Raw genomic sequence first — 19,581 nt, forward strand, 5'->3', positions numbered from 1 at the left:
ACTAGGAAGAATGTATGCAATGTGTTAATTATTGAAACTGTCCTACCAATTTGATTTGAAACTGTCTCATTGCTATTTGTTTATCAATAAAATTATGGGAAAAAAATTTTTCAAAATAAAAATAATGGAAGGGTGAAAATGATTTTTAATTCCTTCTTATATTGATTTATTTTTATGCTAATATGAAAGGTGCCGTTTCCTTAATTTTTTTTTCTCTGTAGGTTTGCTATTCATGTAGAAGAAGGCTATTGAATTTTGAGTGTTGATATTGTATCCAGATATACCACTGAACTTGGTTTTTAAATCTAGAATTCTTTCAATGAATTTTTTGGGGGTGCTATGTGGAGTATCATGTCATCCACAAATAATATTTTAACTTTTGCATTTCAAATAAAATAAATAAAATAAACTTGAGAAAAATGATGGAAGGAGAAAAATACTCTAGACCAGCATCTTACTATTTAGATAACACCTGAATATTATAACATTTGTTAGGTATATGAGTGCACTTTACTCAATGCCACCATACATTTAGGACATTTAAGTTCTTATTGGAAACATCTAGTTTTTGTAGGTGTTTAAAGTTCACACATGTAGAAGTCACTGGTTTATATAATGTGCTTTAGGTATTGTTTATTACTTTATAGAAATTGTATTTTTGGAATAAAATTGTCAAACTTGATGTCTTTAGAGTTTGTTGGCTATTGGAAGAGAAGTATGCAGACAGGGAAGTTAACTAAGTTTAGATTATTTTTCCATTGTTCTATATGTACATTTTACATATAGAAGGGTTAATATTTCTGTGTATTAAATGGTAAGACTTTTCACCCAGATTAAGTTAGAAATAGTAAAATTATCTCTATAAATGTCTTCCCTTGTCATCTTTCAGGAAAAATTGTCTTCTGGAAGTGACCTTTGTTAAAGGTGCCTCTTGGAGCTAGGTGTGGTCCTGAACTTAGTCATTGAAGTGGTGAAGAGGGAAATGGGCAGGCAAGGCTGATAAAGAGTCTTTGCTAGTATCTTTCTAAAAAAATCCTTCTGCTAGTATCTTTCTATCTGGAAAATCATTTTATATTGTAAGTTTAAGCCTGTGTATGCACTTTTTGGAAAGTTACTTGGGCTTATTGTACACAATGCTCATACTGCATTATATAGTATCTAAGCTTTATAAATATCTGATGTGGCAATGTATAATAAAAACTAGAGGTACTGAGTTAAGTGCCTTTTTTATAATTGAGAGAAAACATTCACCTTTGACTTGGAGTTGTCAGAACACCTCTAGGCATTGTGTATCAGGATTTGTCATTAGGCTGGTAGCAGAGAATCAAAAATAAACATACAATTAGTGATGTGTCAAATTGTTCTAATTTACATTTTCTTGAGATAAATCAAACTGTGTCTTCTAGTTATACTTTAGAAATACATTACCAATTCAGGGACATCACGTCTTCTTGCCAATATCTTAGTAGTAGTGATTTGATAAATCTCAGATACATAGCTTGGTGTACTCTGTTGCTTTGTGTCTCATTTTAAATTGAGCATTGAGGAAGTGAAATCTTATAATTGCAAGTTTGCCAACACTTATAATTAGAAGCCTGTTGCCATTTTTATCGTCAGTGAATTTTTTTTCCCAAGAAAGACAGGATTACCATTTTTCTCCTCACAGATGGAGTTTGTGTAGTGTGTTCTTGGTTATCAAAAATACTCTTGTAGCATTGGAATTTTGAATTGGTGAATATTCATGATGTGTGGGAAACTACAAACTCAGTCATACAAAATGGCATGTTATGTATGTACACACAGGACCTAAAAGAACACACCAAGTAAGCTGCTTGTGACTGAAAAAGAATTTGTTTTTTACTTTGTGTGTTGTTTCCTATAAAATAAAAATTATGTAAACTTAAAAAATAAGTATTGTTTTCAAAATTCAAAAATTGATGAGAAGCTGTAGCATCTAAAATCTCTACAACAATGTATTTTGAAAAGCTAAAATCTGTTTGATTTTTTTAAAAATTATGTTCTCTTGAAATTTGCATAATATAATCATAGAGAAATGGAGGGAATTTTACCCAGTCTCACACACCAGTGGCAGGACAAGAATTAGAATTCAGCTTTCCTAACTACAGACCTGGGAGGGCTTTATAGTTTTGTATCATTCTTAATTAATATTTGTGCCTATATAACATTATTTTACTGTAATGGCTAAATGAAAACTCTCTTAAAAGTGACTGCTAAAGGCAGTGAGATAGCTCAGCATACTAAGCACCTGCTTAGGCAAGCCCAGAGACTGGAGTTCCATCCCCCATACCACATGCCATGCCAACCCCACCCCCAGGCTCACTGAGCTGGCCACTGAGACCAAGCAACACCTGTAATCCCAGCACTGGGGAAGGTGAAATCAGGAGAATCACTGTAAGTCCAAACTGCATAGTGACACCCTGTACCAAATACAGTTTTTTTTAAAAGTGACTGCTAATTTTTGTATCCTGGCTAAGCCTCTTCTCAGCTGTGTGATCTTGGTCAAGGTGCTTCAATTTCCATACCTCAGTTTCTTAAACTATAAAATGAGGTAATAATGCCACCTCATTCAGAGGGTCATTAAAAGAGTTATATTAAATATTGCTTATTAAAATTTAGGGAAGCACTTGGTAAAACGTGAACATTCAATAAATATTCACCATTAACTATAAAATAATTTTGAACAATTGTTGGTCAGTCCTTTATGAAGTACATGAATACACAGCTGAATAAATGTGATAAAATCCACCCAATAATCAACTCATGTATGGAATAAACCAAAGAATGCAATGTGATTAGCTATGGCACTGTCAATTTGGTGATGGTTCTCTGGGATACCATCACATTTTAAGCAGTACTGTAGAAATATGTCTATGAGATCAAGGCTTTCTCACTCACCCACACAATACAGAGCATGCATGTTGTTAAATATTTTTGTGGCATGTGATTCAACATGGAAAACTGACCTTGTGTCAGATACAGCTCCCTAATATGGTCAAACTAGTCTGAACCTCCTTCACTCTTGTTAAACATTGAGAGAATCATACTACATAAAGAGCTTTCTAGATGTAAAATGGACTGTTTTGGGGCTGAGGAGATAGCTCAGTGGAAAAAGTGCTTGCCTGGCAAGCGCAAGGTCCTGAGTTCAATCCCTAGTACCACCAAAAAATTGAAAAAATTAAACATAAAATAGACTGTTTTAGTTAAATTCCCTACCTTAAAACTATTTTCTGTGGAATTTCTAACAATGTACCCCAAGGAGAACTAAATTATCCAGCGATGCTACACATAAGATGTTTTACCCCATCGCAGATAAAACTAAATATCAATCTGCTGGATATTCCTCTAAAGTATAAATCCCAAGGAATGTAAAGGGGAGGAAAGTGGACATATCATAAGAATCAGTTACTAGCCTGTTCCAAGTTTCAAATCACTATTTGGGTAGTGAAATCTATTCCACTATCAAATAAAGAAGGAGACTTTACAAAAATCCAGGAGCCAGTTTGAACTTTAATGACCTAAATAGCAAGAATTGGGTTAAAATATTTGTAGAACCAATGAAATGGTTGAAACAGCAAAGACATAAAATAGAGAGGCTTTTGGTCATGTGTAATCTAGGCAAACAGAAAAGAGTTGATTGTAGTCTCAGAGCACAGACGTTGCTATTACTTTTCCTCCCTCACACTAATTGGCTTTAAGTTGGTGGGTCACATATTAATAATTCTGAAGTGAGAGAAAAGCATTTATTATTTTGGCCAGATAGCTCAGCAGACTAAAGCAACTGTTTAGGTAGAGTGCAGTGGCTGGGGCTCGATCCCCTGGGGTTCAATCCCAGCTTGCTATGCCAGCCCAGCCCCCAGGGAGCACTGAGACAGTGACTGAGATTAAGCGTGGTGGTGTGCACCTGTAATAGTGAGACCCTGTAGACCCTGCAGACCCTGTACCAAATACATTTTAAGAAGCACAGAAAAAGCATCCGTTACTACTCTGTCTATGTTAGATTTCAAAGAAGGCAAGGCTCCAGTTTTATCTCCTAGAACAAAGCCAACATCAAGTTATTTGTTTTGCGTAAACTATTAAATGAATACATATAATAAATGAGTATTTAGTGTTTTGATTCCCTCCTTTAAAAAGTGAAAACTAAAGACACAGAGGTGAATTTCCTACTGTCTCAAAGTTGATTAGTGTCACATCTAGACCAAAGTCAGAATTAATATGTTCCTGTGAAGTACAAGTTAAGTGTTTCTTAAGAGATCCATCCTTGTGGAGATTGAATATGTGCTTATGACACTGAGTAAACACCCATATTTTTATTGTTCTTAGATTTATAATTGGAGAATCAAATATAAAGCTCTTCTTTCAGAACACAGTATTATATACAAGTTTAATTCACATGGAGTGCAAGCATCTTGGCTTTAAGAAATGTTTGTAGCAATTTCGATGAATCAAGTGCAATTCGATTATGTATAGGAAGAAAATCATAGCTTCTTGCTTTTTATATTCATAATAAACAGCATTTACCTCTTTGAAGCAATATTTCTGCCCTCAGAAATAATATTGACTCTGTACATTTATATAAACAAGATGGTTAAGGCAATGATCCTAAGAATCTCCATCAGGTTTTTGAAAATAGAAGTTAATGGGTAGATTTCTCACCCTAACTAAAAATATATGCTAATAGCTATGAAATACTGACTCTGAAAGACTCAAGTATTTGGAATAGAATTGACCTTTGGGTTTTAGAGTTCTATTATGGTGGGCTTCTTTGTTCTTTAACAATTTGCTGAATGTATTACTATGTAGTCACTGTAGTTTCTTTCAGGGCAATTCTCCTACTATAGGGGAAGATGAAAGTGTACAAATAGGGCATACACTTGATGTGATGACATGCTGTCATTTGCCTACCATCTGAGGAATCATGCACTTTCTTTCTTAGGGAAAACCAGAGATCTGGATATGCTGGAGGAGAAAAACTAACATTGCTGATGCCATGTTATAATATGTTGTTTCCTAAATTCCATGCAATATGAAGAAAATGGGTCTTAGGGAACACATGTTACTAAGGTGATACATGCCAGAATTAGTGTAAAAACCTATATTCACTCCACAAAACCTGTCTGACTCCATAAGAAGAGAGAGGAATACTTGGGTTAAGTCTTTATTTATTCTGCTGACAATTTACATAGGCCAGGTAAATAGCATCTCTAAGATCTGGCTATACTTACTATACATTTCCAACCTAAACATTAGCCTCAGAAAATAAATTGTATTTTTGCATTGCAAAGAAAGGAGTCAGAGTTCTGTAAACTGTTTCTAATGCACACAGATAGGGAAGCAAGGAGAAAACCATTTTGCATGCCTATGGGATTCTCTGCCATAAACAGCATATCTTAGTATTCATTAACTCACGTTTGCATCATACAAATAACGAGCTCCAGCTGTGTGTCAGTTTTTCATCTGGGAATATGAAGACAAATGGCATCATTGTTGCTTCCAACAAATAGCTCATAACCACTAGTATAAGTGAACATAAGCTATGAGACACAGGTCTTTGCTTTGCTTTGTTTTGCTTTTCATTGCTTTGCTTTGCTTTATGGCCAATAGCTTAATCCTAAAATACAACCAGTGGACTTAATTGCTGACTTCACTACTTACTATTTGAATGACATGGGATAGGTGACTTAACATTTGTGTTGCTCAGTATCCTTGTCCGTGAAAGACTTGGAAGTCTTATTTATTTATTATTTTTATGAATTTAAGACAGGGTTACAGGGACTGACTACATAGATCAGTCTTGAAGAGAGTCTCCTGCTTTCAGCTTCCCAAATGCTGGGATTACAGGCATGTTCCACCATGCTCAGTCTCAATAGCTGTCTCAATGTGCCCAAGGGGCAAGGCCAGCATGGCTGGCCCAGAGATTGAACCCCCAGCCCCTGTGTCTGCCTAAGCAGTTGCTTTAGTCCACTGAGCTGTCTGGCCAGCCCTTAGAAGTTTTATTTAGATTGTCCAAAGCACTTATAGTAAATTCTAGAACACGGTATGTCTTCCATAAGTATTGGTTCCTATTACCACAAGTCAAACTGAATTCCTTCAAAACCTGCCCTATTAAAATGTGCATATTCAGTGAATCAAATAATTTTTGCTTTTGAGAAAATAACTCAATATGTGAATAGAAATAGATTTAGCTGTGACCATCTTCAAATGAGGAGAGATGTGTCCTCTACTTTATTTGGATACTGTGCTACAGTTAGAAGAAAATAGTAATATTGACATTTTATCAAAAAATAATTATACTAATGAACTCAAATATGTGGAGAATTTCATAAAAAGAACATGAGCTTGAGATAGACACTTCCCATCTATGAGCCTTGATTTCTCCATCTCTGGATGGAAGGTTGATTTAAAAGATTATTGAAAGCCCTTAAGTCTCTAAAAGTCTTGAATAAATGTTTAATGGACAGCAGTGATTCTTGGTGTTGTTGACGCTATCAGAGAGAAATCATAGTTTTGACACATGAGAAGGGAATTCAAAATATACTGCTGGAAAGAAGATCACTCAACTTATATTCTTGCCATACTTGATCCCCCCCAAAAAAGATAAGTTGACATGAAACCATGGATTTTGGTAGTGCTATAAACTGAGGAGAGTGTTGGGTTTCACCAATCAGAACATTTCAGCTGACATTGGTTGTAAAACTAAAACATAAGGGGCCAGGGAGATAGCTCAGTAGAATAAGCACTTGCCTGGCAAGCGCAAGGGCCTGAGTTCAATTCCTGGTTCTTCCATTAAAAAATAAAGTTTTATTGGGATTACAGCCTGGCAAGCACAAGGGCCTGAGCTCAATTCCTGGTTCTTCCATTAAAAAATAAAGTTTTATTAGGATTGCAGCATACTGGGGCCAATGTCAACTGCATATCAAGAAGCAAAGAGCCTATAGCCTGATCCAGCTAAACAATATTATCTGGGCTGGGAAGCACAGGCATTCAGTCCTTTGTATTCCAAATTCATGGCATTCTTTCAGTGACTGATCCAGACAAAAAAGCTGCTCTTATTTAACTTATACACATATCTTTGGGGAAGTGATGTGCTACACCAGTGGGTTTTTCATTAAGTAACCCAACTTTTTCATAGGTGCCACTGCTGTTATTCCACTTTCCCTTACCTGGCTCACAAAAGAGCATTTCTGTGTTGAGAAATGGACAATGAAGGATGAGAAATTAATTTAATCCCAACTTCTGGTATATGAACAACTGCAAAATAAACATATATAGCCCTCACACAATTCTTAGAACTCTCTTACCTTTGTCACACCAAAGAAGTTCAGTAAACAGAGACTTTTACATTCCCTCCTGGTGATTAATGCTATTACTCAACCTACAGAGGGCTCTACCACCAGGGGTACCTTCCTCATGTATGATTTCACAGGACTGGTTATTAACAGTAGCTGATCTGAAGGATAGTTTCTTCATAAATCCTTGGGCTACTTAAGACTGAGAAGTTTGCCTTTACCCTTTGCCTTTGCATTAATAATTCCACCCCTACCCAAAAGTTTCACTGGAAGGTATTACCTCAAGCTATGCACAATAGCCCTACTATATGTCAAGATTTTATACTCCCCATTTGACAACAATGGCCTCAAACTATTACTTTTTCATTATATCGATGGTGTTCTGCTATGTAATGCTGAACTCTTAGAGGCTTTTAAAGTTATAGCATCAACTACAATCTCAAGTTAAAAGTTTTGGGTTGGTCATAGCTCCTGATAAAGTACAAATATTTCCCACTGAAGATACTTGGTATATATGCTAACTTGTCATACCATCTAGTCAAAAAAGTCATCCATTTGGAGAGACCAATTTATCACTTTAAATGATTTTCACAAAATGCTGGATGATATTAATTGGTCACATCCCTATCTAAGGATTCCTGCTTACTAAATGACATACCTGAGTAATATTCTTAAAGAGAAAAAATAAAACAAAATTTCCAAACAAGGTAATAAAAAGGTAACAATGGTTAATATGTTATGTGTTATTATCTTTAAATTAGGTTATCAGTGTACAATATATTGACATGGAATTGTCTGAAATATATTATCACAAAACATTTTTCAACAAACGAAGGCAAATTAGTAGTAAAACTATCTTAAATATATATTTGCTTTTTGCGTCTGTCATTTCTCCATTCTCCCGTCCCACTTTCCCTGTCCTTCTGAAGTTTCTTCCCATTTTACAATATGCATTACACATTTTATGTCTTATTTACTCATTCATCTTCTCACACTAAGGAAACAATGTTTAGACATATGTTTCTCGTTAATTTCACTTAAGAGTAGGGTCTCAAATTGCATCTATTTGCCTAAAAAACGTTTCAAGTTTATCATTTTCATGGGTAGTATTCCATTATATAGTAATATTGCATCTCTTTTTGTCTGTTCTTCAGTTTATAGGCATTTGGATTATTCCCAAGATTTAGCTTTTACAAATTGTGCTCCTGCAATCATGAGTGTACATATATCGCTATGGCAAGGTATGTTCAATTAATCTGGAAATACACACAGCTGGGGATTATCTGGATCAAATCACACCTCCAGTCATAGTTACTGAGTAACCTCTACATTGATTGTCACAGTGTAGCACCAACCTGAATGCCCAACAACAATAGAGAAGGGTTACTTTTTATCAAAAGGCCCTCTAACGTTTTTATTTGATCTTCTAATAATATGCATTATTCCAGGATGACATGTAATTTCAGTGTTGTTTCAATATGCACACATTGAATAACCAAGGATGTTGAATATTTTTTCATATATTTCTTTGCCATTTCTTTACCTGAGAACTGTCTATTCATCTCAGATGATAATTTTTGGATTGGGTCTTTAAATTTTCTAGGTCTATGTGTTGAGTTCTTGTATGTTCTCAATAGTAATCCTTGAATTGGAGAACAGCTAACAAACATTATTTCCCAAATAGAGTGTAGGGGCCAGGGAGGTGGCTCACTAGAATAAGTGCTTCCCTGGCAAGTGCAAGAGCTTGAGCTCAATCCCCAGTTCCAAAGAAAAAAATAATAACTAAAACCAAATAGAGTGTTGTCTCACTGTGTTGGTGGTTTCTCTTGCTGTGAAAAGACATTTTGTTCATTTTCAGATTTTTTAAGCAAATTTCTTGAAAAATAAACAGCAATGAGACAGTTTAAAACTGATTAAGAAGAGAGTTTCAATAATTAATATATTGCATATTTTTGTATTCATAGTGGATATTCATACTACAAGATGCAGAAATGATATCCTGTCCAAACACTATTAGTACAAAACTTTCTTCTCATTGAATAAAGAGAAAGTAGCTGTTTATCTATCCCAAATATTTTGTATATACAGATACAAAATGGTCCTTCATTTGTATAATGTTTTTGGTTGGTTTTGTCAGAGATGGATATTCAATTGCCATTTAACTATTGCAGGTATGTGAATTCAGCAAAATAATCCAAGATAGACCAGGAGTCCATAATACTAGTGGGTTATCCATAGGACTGGCAAGGTCAGAAGTTGTTGACTTGACCCTTTTATATCTCAGCATTTTAATATGGCTTTACTGTTAATAACTCATTTTTATCCATTTTTGCTGGAATGTAAGACCAAGATGAAGCAAGACTTATATAACAAAAAATATAACTTTTGTATCTCACAAGATCACTCAATTTCCTTCAACATTTATTCTGAAACAGTATACTGAAGTTTGTAGATCTTTTTTCAGTGTCAGCCATGTTATGAGTAACAGCCACTGCTTGACCAATTTGCTCTCTGTGAAAGCCTGAGAAAATGTTTTCTCTCCACGTGACTCTCCTTAGGTACACTCTACATCATCAATCACTTTCCTCTGTGGCCCCATAATCTCCATGATCAGAAAATTCAGACACAACTGAGTTACATGATGTTACGGTACAGGTTCTCCTAAATCCCGAGTCTTCACTGACATTAAAAGGCTAGAGCCAAATGTTGGCTGTCCTTGCAACCCTTATATTTGTATAATTTTTGCTCTGCAAACTTAGGTTCTTAAGCAGTTAAGCTTAACCTCACAATCTGTCTGAACATCAAACGTCTTAGGCATAACATGAAACAGGTATTTTGCACCAAGTATTGATAAGTTAGACTTTAAGTCCCTACAGAATATGAAGAAAAAAATTTTAATTAAAAATAGGAATAAACACTTAAATAGTCTTACACAATAATTTAGAAATCCAACCATACAGAAAATTCTAAGACAGTCCTGTGACATTTATTTTCTTCTCTCTAGTTTTCATTTACTACCCCTTTAATTTAAACAAGCATTTCCTTGAGAGATGGTATGGCATTAATTGCTGTGTCATGACATAGAGTACGTATTTAGAAGACTACAAGAACAGGCATTCCAAACATGACCCTACCATTACACATTGCTATCTTCAGTGCACTTGCTTAGCTCACACGTATCAGCATATATACTTAGTCAGGGTAAGAATGCTACCAATTAACCTCTAGTTTGAAAAGCCTGGGGGAGATTCTCAGGATAATTGCCTTACCCACTTTGTGCAAATAAATGTATGGCTTTGCTCCTGTCATGCTTCCAAGCTTTTCCCTTGCCCTATCTTCCTTGCCTAATCCTCAAGTTCTCACTTTCCTTTTAATTGTGTAATACCTTTCTATTTTCATTTCTTCATTTGAGTTCTTATACTAGGGAGACTATATGATATTTACAGATGTGGGTCTGGATTATTTTACTTATGTGTATATCTTCAAGTGGCATCCACTGAAATATGAAGGCTTCAAGTTTATCATTCTTTATATCTGAGTAATACTCCATTGTATAAAAATATAACATCTTTTACGTCCATTCCTCAGGTGACAGACATCTTAGTTGTTTCCAAGTTTTGGTTATCACAAATTGTGCTGCTGTAAATATAGGTACACATATATCACTATGATATGACGTTTTCAGTTCCTCCTGGAAAATGTCCAGTACGGGGATAACTGGTTTGAATGGGATATCCAGTCCTAGTTTTTTAAGGAGACTCCACATTTATTTCAATAATGGTTCTACCAGTCCACATGCCCACCAGTGAAGAAGAAGGGTTCTTTTTCCCCAAAGCCTCTCCAACATTTGTTGCTGGTTAATTTGTTTAGGATAGCCATTATTTCTGGGGTGAGATGGTGTCTCACTGGTATTTTAATTTGCATCTCATAGATGGCTAGTGATGTGGAGCATTTTTCATGTATTCGTTGATTTCTAGAGTTTCTTTCTCTGAGAACTGTGTGTTCATCTCAGAAGCCTATTTCTAGATTGGGACTTTAAATTTTGGGGCCTTAATATTTTTTAGTTATTTATAAATTCTAGAGAGCAGACCTTTGTATGAGTTCTTATTAGTCAAGATTTTTTTGAATTTTTTGGGTTTTTTTTCACTTTTTTGATAACTTCTTTTGATGTGCAAAAAATTCTCTATAAGAGGAGGTCTCAGTTGTTAAATTTTTCAAGAATTACCTATGCAATTTGATTTTTAATCTAAACTCTTTGCCTAACCTTATGTCTTCAAGCGTTCCTCCTACTTTCTCTTCCAGGAGATTTAGTGGTTTTGTTTTAATGCTTAATTCTTTAATCCATTTCGACTTTAGCTTAGTGAATGGTGATAGACATGAGTCCAGTTTTAGTTTTTGGCATGTAGAGAGTCAGTTTTTCCAGAACCATTTGTTAAAGAGGCTATCTTTCTCCCACTATGCATGTTTGGCAAATATGTCGTATATAAGGTGGCTGAGTGTGTTCGTAGAGCCTTCCAGGTGTTCTAATCTAGTCCACTGATCCTCAGGTCTATTTTGCTGCCAGTACCATGCTGATTTTATCACACTATCTTTGCTGCATAATTTAAAGTCATGAATTGTAATGTTCCCTGCCTTGTCTTTGTTGCCCTGGTTTGCCTTTGCTATTCTATGTCTTTTCTCCTTCCAAGTAAATTTTATTAAAGATCTCTCTAGGTCTGTTAGTTATGTTGGTGGTAGTTTGATAGGGATTGTATTAATTCTTTAGAGAAATTTTGTGAGTATGGCTATATTCACAATGTTGGTTCTTCTTATCCAGGAGCCTGAAATATTTTTCCATTTTCTGAAATCCTATACGATCTCTTTTTTCAGAGTACAGTAATTATCCTTAAAAGATCTTTGACTTCTTTAGTTAGATTAATTCCATGGTATTTCTTTTCCTGTAGTGGTATTGTAAAACATATTGTTCCTCTAATCTCCCTCTCACTGATATTTTTTTTCTTTTTGGTGGAACCAGGGATTGAACTCAGGCCCTTGCTCTTGCCAGGGAACCACTTATTCCACAGAGTCATCTTTCTGGCACCCTCTCACTGTGTTTGTTGTCTGTGTAGAAGAATGCTATTTACTTTTGGATCTTCACTTTTTCTCTGCTGTGCTACTGCATTTGAGCATCAGTTTTAGTAGCTTCTTAGTGGAGTTTTTCAGTCTTCCAAGTAAAGTATCATGTCATCTGCAAAATAATGATAATTTAACCTCTTCTTTACCAATTCTTCTTCTTTCTGTTCCTCCCTCTTGTCTGATGGCTGTAGCTAATGATTCCAGAACTATATTGAATAAGAATGGTGATAGAGAACATTCTTCTCTTGTACCATATCTGAGAGTAAAAGATTTCAGTTTTTCCCCATTTAGTATTATGTTAGCCATTGTGTTGTCATAGATGGCTTTTATCAGATTGAAGTAGAGGCCATCTATTCCAATTTTCTGTAAGATTTTGAACATGAATGAGTGTTTGACTATGTCAAAAGCCTTTTATGCATCAATTGAGATGATCATGTGGTGTTTAGATTTGGCTCTAATAGTGTATTACATTTATAGATTTGCATATATTGAACCATTCTTGCATCCCTGGGATGAATCCTACCGGGTCATGTTGTATGATCTTCTTGATGATTTGCTGTATTCCATTTGCTAGGATTTTATTGAAGATATTTGCATCTATGTTTGTGAAGGAGATTGGCCCACAGTTCTCTTTTTTAGTTGCATCTTTCCCTTCTTTTGGTATCTGTATAGATTTTCAGAGAATTGTTTCCTTTTCAATTTCATTGAATACTTTGAGGAGGATACAGATTATATCTTCTGTAAACTTTTAGAATTCATCTGTGGATCCATCATGACCTGGGCTTTTCTTCATTCATAGACTCTTTATTACATTTCATATTTCATTGGCTGTTATTCGCTCTTTGGCAGTAGTTATATCTTCTTGATTCAGTTTTTGTAATTTGTATCTTTCTAGGAATCTATCCATTCCTTCTCTGTCTTCTATTGTGTGAGAGTAAAGGTTCTCAAAGTAGCTGTTGACAATCTTCTGAGTTTCCACTGGGTCTGTGGTAATTACACCCTTTTCATTTCTTATTGCTTGTATTTGAATTTTTTCTTTCCTCTTTTTGATGATGATAGCCAGGGGCTTCTCAAATTTATTTAATCTTTCAAAGAACTGGCTTTTTGATTCGTTAATTTTTCGAACTCCTTTCTTCATCTCAATTGAGTTAATTGCTGAGCTAATCTTCATGATTTCTTCCCATTTTTGGACTCTGGGTTTGGTTTGCTGTTTCTTTTCTATATGTTGGAGGTGCAATATTAGGGTGTTTGTTTAGTTCCCGTTCTGTTTTCCTCATGTGTGAGTTCAAAGCTATAAATTTCCCTCTGAGAATTGTTTTCATTTAATCCGATGAGTTCTGATAAGTTGTGCTTGAATTTGATTGAATTGTAGAAATTGATGAATGCCTGGTTTAATTTCATCTGCAATCCATTGGTTGCAGAGTACAGTGTTGTTTAATTTCCATGTGTCTATGGTTTTTTTATGGTTTCTTCTATCATTGATTGGCAGTTTCATTGCACTGTGGTCAAATAATATGCAAGGGATAATTTCTGCTTTCTTGCACATACTTAAGGATGGTCTATGAATCAGTATGTGCTCTATTTTAGATAATGACCCACATGCAGCTGAAAAAAATGTATATTCTGCTGTCATTGGGTAGAACACTCTATATATGTCCACTAAGTCCATTTGTTCCAAACTCTGGTTCACTTTTCCTAATCCTTTGCTCATTTTTTGTCTGCTTAATCAATCTTTTTGTGATAAGGTGATGTAAAAGTCTCCTGTTAAGACTGTGGTATTAGATATTACATTTTTCATGTCCATTAGGATTGTTTTATATAGTTGGTTGCTCTCATATTTGGTGCTTATACATTTAAGAGTGTTACCTCTTCCTCTTGATTTTTTCTGCTAACCAGTTATATAGTGGCCTTCTTTATTTCATTTAATCATTCTTGGTTTGAAGTTCAGACTGTATGAGAACAGGATTGCTACTCTTGCTTTTTTCTGAGGTGCTGGGTCATGTAATGCTGCTTTCTTTCCTGTGACTTTCAGCCTGTAAATTTGTGATTTGCGTGTTTCTTGTTCACAGTATAGTACTGGATTTTGGTTCCTAATCCACTGTGCCAGTCCATTTCTTTTAAATGGTGAATTGAGTTCATTTACATTGATGGCCATAATTGATATGTAATGATTTATGTTCGACATGTTATTTACATGTTCTTGTTTACTCCTTTTTCTCCTGTGTTTAAGTGTTTGCCCTATTTTGTGGCTTCCTTCTGTTCTCATTGGTGGAGTTAGAATCATTTTGGTCTTTCTCTCGAACATCTTTTAATAGTCTATGTAGGGTTCGCTTTATCATCATGACATTCTTTAGTTGTTCTTTGTCATGGAAGTATTACACAAACAACTTCAAAGAGAGTTTCACAGGGTATAGTAGTCTAGGCTGGAATTTGTTTTCATACAGGACTTGAAGTACTCTTCTCCATGCTCTTCTTGCCTTCATGGTTTGTGAAGAGAAGTTGGCCAAAATTCTGATGTGTTTTCCTTTAAATGTGATCTACTTCTACTCTCTAGTGGTTTTCAATATATTGTCCTTGTGCTGGATTTCTTGAATCTTTACTATTATGTCTCGTTGTATTTTTAATTGGGTTGAAGTTACTTGGAGTTCTGTATGCTTCAATTATCTGAATGTCAGATTGCTTCTCATATTTGGGAAGTTTTCTGCTATTACTTCTGCCCATATTCTTTTTATATCATTTATATTGACTCCTTCTTTCTCATTGATGCCTATTATTCTCACTTTGTTCATCTTCGTATAGTCTTGCAAGTAACAATTTATTTTTTCCTGCATCCCAGTTGTTTTTAAGAGATCTTTTCTTACCTTTTTAGTAGTTACGACAGTATCTTCAAGATTTGAATCTCTATCTTCACTTTCCCTCAAACGGTATTGCAAGCTTGTAATTGAAATTTTAAGTTCCTCTATATCTCTCAGACTCTTTTTACTGTGATACATTTCTTTCCTGTGTTGCTCGTTCAAAAAATCTGTCACTTTTCTAATCTCTTTTTCTTTTATCAGTGTCATCTCGAGAAGCAGTTATTTATTCTTTTTACTTCAGAGATTATTTCTGGTCTGATTTCCTCTATATGTTTCTTCCTTTGATTCTTTACTGCAGACCCTATTAATTCAGAGATTTCTTTTTTTATTTCAGAGATTAATTCTGATGTGAGTTCCTCTATACATTTCTGTTTTTTTTTTCTTCAGATGCTATTAATAAGATATTTCAGCAGTGCTAGGGTCCTCTGCACTTGTTCTGGGGGAGGGGGGCTCTGGACCTGGTATTGCATTTTGCTCCTTCTCTTTGTCATTTTGTATAGCACGGTCCTCTGACCTTTGGTGTAGATCTTTAGTGCAGTTGTAATCTTAGCACCTACTAAAATTCTGGTGCAGATCTACTAAGTTTGAGTTCAAAGAGTTGTGTTTTTCTTCTTTCCGGCTACTGTGCTTAGCTCCTTCATGCTGCAGCCCTTGGAAATCAACCAGTTGTTCCCCTCTGGCATGATGTTCTGTTCCTGGATTAGCTGTCTGGTTTTGGCCCCTAGTCTCTCTGCAGGGAGTTCAACTGCAAAGTTTCACACCTGGTCTGTATGCCAGGCCTGTTATGGGTCTGGAGGGGTCCATGGGGTGGAGGAAAGCATAGAAACTCTCCCACAAACTCACAGAGACTGACCTTTGGCGGTTCTGGAAGGTCCTGAGAGTGTAGCAGAAGTTCTCACTCACAGGCTGGCTTGGGATGGCTCTCGAGGGGTGAAGGGGTCCCTAGAGCACGGCAAAAGGTCTCACTCATGAGGGAGGACTGGGTTTGGTCTGGAGGAGTCAGGCAGGTGCAAGGGAGCACAGTAGTTCTCCCACACACTCACAGGGCCTGCACTTGGGCAGTTGTGGAAGGGTCCCAAGAACATGGCAGCTAGAGTGTTGCTTAATATTCAGATACTTATGGGGCTTTTCTGGTGGGGGGGTCATTTATTTCTACTTTCATTGCACTGTGGCCAGATAATAAGCATGGGAAAATTTCGGTTTTCTTGGTTATATTTAAGTATGACCTATGGACTACTAAGTGGTCTATTTTTAAAAATGGTCCACGTGCAGCTAAGAAAGATATCTATTTAGCTGTGGTTGGGTAGAACACTCTGTATATGTCCACTAAATCCATTTGTTCCAAGCTCTGCTTCAGTTTTGCTACTTCTTTGCTAATTTTTTTTCTGCTTGACCTATCTTTTTGGGATAAGGGGGTGTTAAGTTCACCTGTTCAGACTGTGGTATTGATTATTAGATTTTTCATGTCCATTAAGAATTTCCTCATATGATTGGGTGCCTCATGTTTGGTGCATAGATATTGATGAGTGTTACCTCTTTCTCTTGAATTTTTCCCCTAACCAGTATATAGTGGCCTTTTTTACTTCTTATTGTCATAGTTGGTTTGAAGTTCAGACTGGCTGAGAACAGAATTGCTGCCCCTGCTTTTTTCTGAGGTGCTGGGTAATGTAGTATTACTTTCCATTCTTTGATTTTTCAGCCTATGAATTTCTTTATGTGTTAAGTGTGTTTCTTCTACACAGCATATTGTTGGATTTTATTTCCTAATCCACTGTGCCAGTCCTTTACTTTTAATTGGTGATTTGAATCCATTTACATTGATGATTGTATTTGAAATGTATTCATTTGCAATCGACATATTATTTACCTGTGATTTTTTTTTCCTTTTTCTCCTCAGTTTAATTTTCTGCCATTTTAGTTGGTGCCTTCTGTTGTTGTTCTTGGAGTTCTGATCATTTTGGTCCCTCTCTTTTAGTGGTCTGTGTAGGGTTGGCATTGTCATAAAATTCTTTAAGTGTTCTTTGTCATGGAAGTATTTCATTCTCCATCAAACTTCAAAAAGAGTTTTGCAGGGTATAGTAGTCTAGGCTGGAATTTGTTTTAGTAGGAGACTTGAAATACTCCGCTCTATGCTCTTCTTGCTGTCATAGTTTGTGAAGAGATGTCAGCCATAATTCTGATGTGTTTTCCTTTAAATGTGATCTAGTTCTATTCCCTAGCGGCTTTCAGTATATTGTTCTTGTGCTGCACTTCTTGGATCTTTGCTATTATTTATCTCACCGTTTTTAATTGGGTTGAAGTTATTTGGAGTTCTGTATGCTTCAGTTATCTGAATGCCAGATTGTTTCTAATATTTGAGAAGTTTTCTGCTATTACTTCTGCCGATATACTTTTTATATCATTTGTATGGACTCCTTCTTTCTCATTGATGCCTATTAGTCTCACGTTGTTCATCTATGCATCGTCTTGCAGGTGAGGATTTTTTTTTCCTACTTCCTAGCTGTTTTTAAGAGATCTTTTCTTACCTTTCCACTAGCTGTGCCGGCTTCTTTAAGATCTGAATCTTTATCTTCACTTTCCCCCAAACGATTTTGCAAGCTTGTGATTGAAATTTCAATTCCTTTATATCTTTTAGACTCTGCTTCGTGGGATCTACTTCTTTCCTGTATTGCTCATTCAAGGAATCCATCGTTTTTCTAATGTGTTCTATGTTTTTTATCAGTGTCTCCTTGGGAAGCAGTTATTAGTTCTTTTACTTCATATATTATTTCTGATCCGATTTCTCCTATATGATTCTGCATTTGATTCTTTACTTCAGATGCTATTAATTCAGAGATTTCTTTTTTATTTCAGAGGTTATTTCTGATCTGACTTCCTCCATACCTTTCTGCATTTGTTTCCTTACTTTAGACTCTATTGATTCAGACATTTCAGCTGTGTGATTCCCAATTTCTGTGCTAGTGTTCTCCTCACTTGTTTTGTAAGGGCTTGCGACCTGAGATTGCATTTTGCTCCTTCTCTTTGTCATTTTCTATAGCACTGTCCTCTGACCTTTGATGTAGAGATTTGGTGCAGTTAAAATCTTAGCACCTACTGAAATTCGGGTGCAGATCTATGAAGTTTGAGTTCATCCAGTTGTGCCTGGCTTGGATCTTGCTCCTGTGCTCAGCTCCTTCCTCCTGCATCCCTTGGAATTGAACGTGTTATGTCCCTCTGGCAACAAGTTCTAATCCTGGATTACTTGGGTGGTTCTGGCACCTAGTCACTCTGCAGGGACTTCAGCTGCAGAGTTTCAACCCAGACCTTTATTCCACACTTGGGCTTGGTCTGGAAGAGTCCAGGGTGTGCAGGGGAGCTCAGAAGCTCTCCCATACTCTTACAGGGCCTGAGCTTGTCCTGGGTCTGGTGGGGTCCAGAGAGCACGATAGAAGTTCTCCCTCACGAGCCAGGCTTGGCCTGGCTCCGAAGGGTTGGAGGGGTCCCCAAAGCATGGTGGATGGTCTCAGTCACGCTGTGGACCTGGGCTTGATACAGAGAGGTCCAGCAGATTCAGGGGCGCATGGAAGCTCTCCCACAAACTTGCCGGGTGTGGGCTTGGGCTTGGTCTAAATATGGTGATTAAATCTACAAGGCTTTTGGTGCAGGTTTTGAGTTCCTCTACATAGTGTCATGTCATCTCCAAATAATGACGGTTTCGATTCTTTTCCAAGTCTTATTCTATTCATTTCTCCCTCTTGTATAATTTCTATGGCTAAAGTTTCGAGAAGTATAGTGAATCGCAGTGGAAACAGAGGACAGTCTTGTCTGGTTCTTAATTTTAAATAGAAGGCCTTCAATTTTTGCTGATTTAATATGATGTTGGCTACTGTTTTCTCACAGATGTTTTTTTTCAGGTTGAAACACAGATCATACAGTCCAATTGTCTGTAGGGTTTTTTCATGAATGAGTGTTGGGCTTTGTCAAAATATTTATTTATTTTTTCTTTTTTGCAACTGTTGAGTTGATCATATGGTTTTTGTTCTGGGTTCTATTGATGTGCTGTATTACATTCATGGATTTGCATATGTTGAACCATCCGTGCATTCTTGGGATGAATCTCACTTGATCGTGATGTATAATTTTCTGGGTGATTTGCTACATAACGATTGATAATATTTTATTGAGGATTTTTGCGTGCATGTTCATTAGGGCGATTGGTCTGTAGTTGTCTTTTTTATTTGCATATTTCTCTGGTTTTGGAATCAGAGTAATGTTTTCCTCCACGAATGAGTTTGTGAGAATTTCTTCCCCTTCAATTTCTTTGA

The sequence above is a fragment of the Octodon degus genome, unplaced genomic scaffold (genome assembly GCF_000260255.1).
Source record: "Octodon degus isolate 3935 unplaced genomic scaffold, OctDeg1.0 scaffold00385, whole genome shotgun sequence".
Classification (NCBI taxonomy): domain Eukaryota; kingdom Metazoa; phylum Chordata; class Mammalia; order Rodentia; family Octodontidae; genus Octodon; species Octodon degus.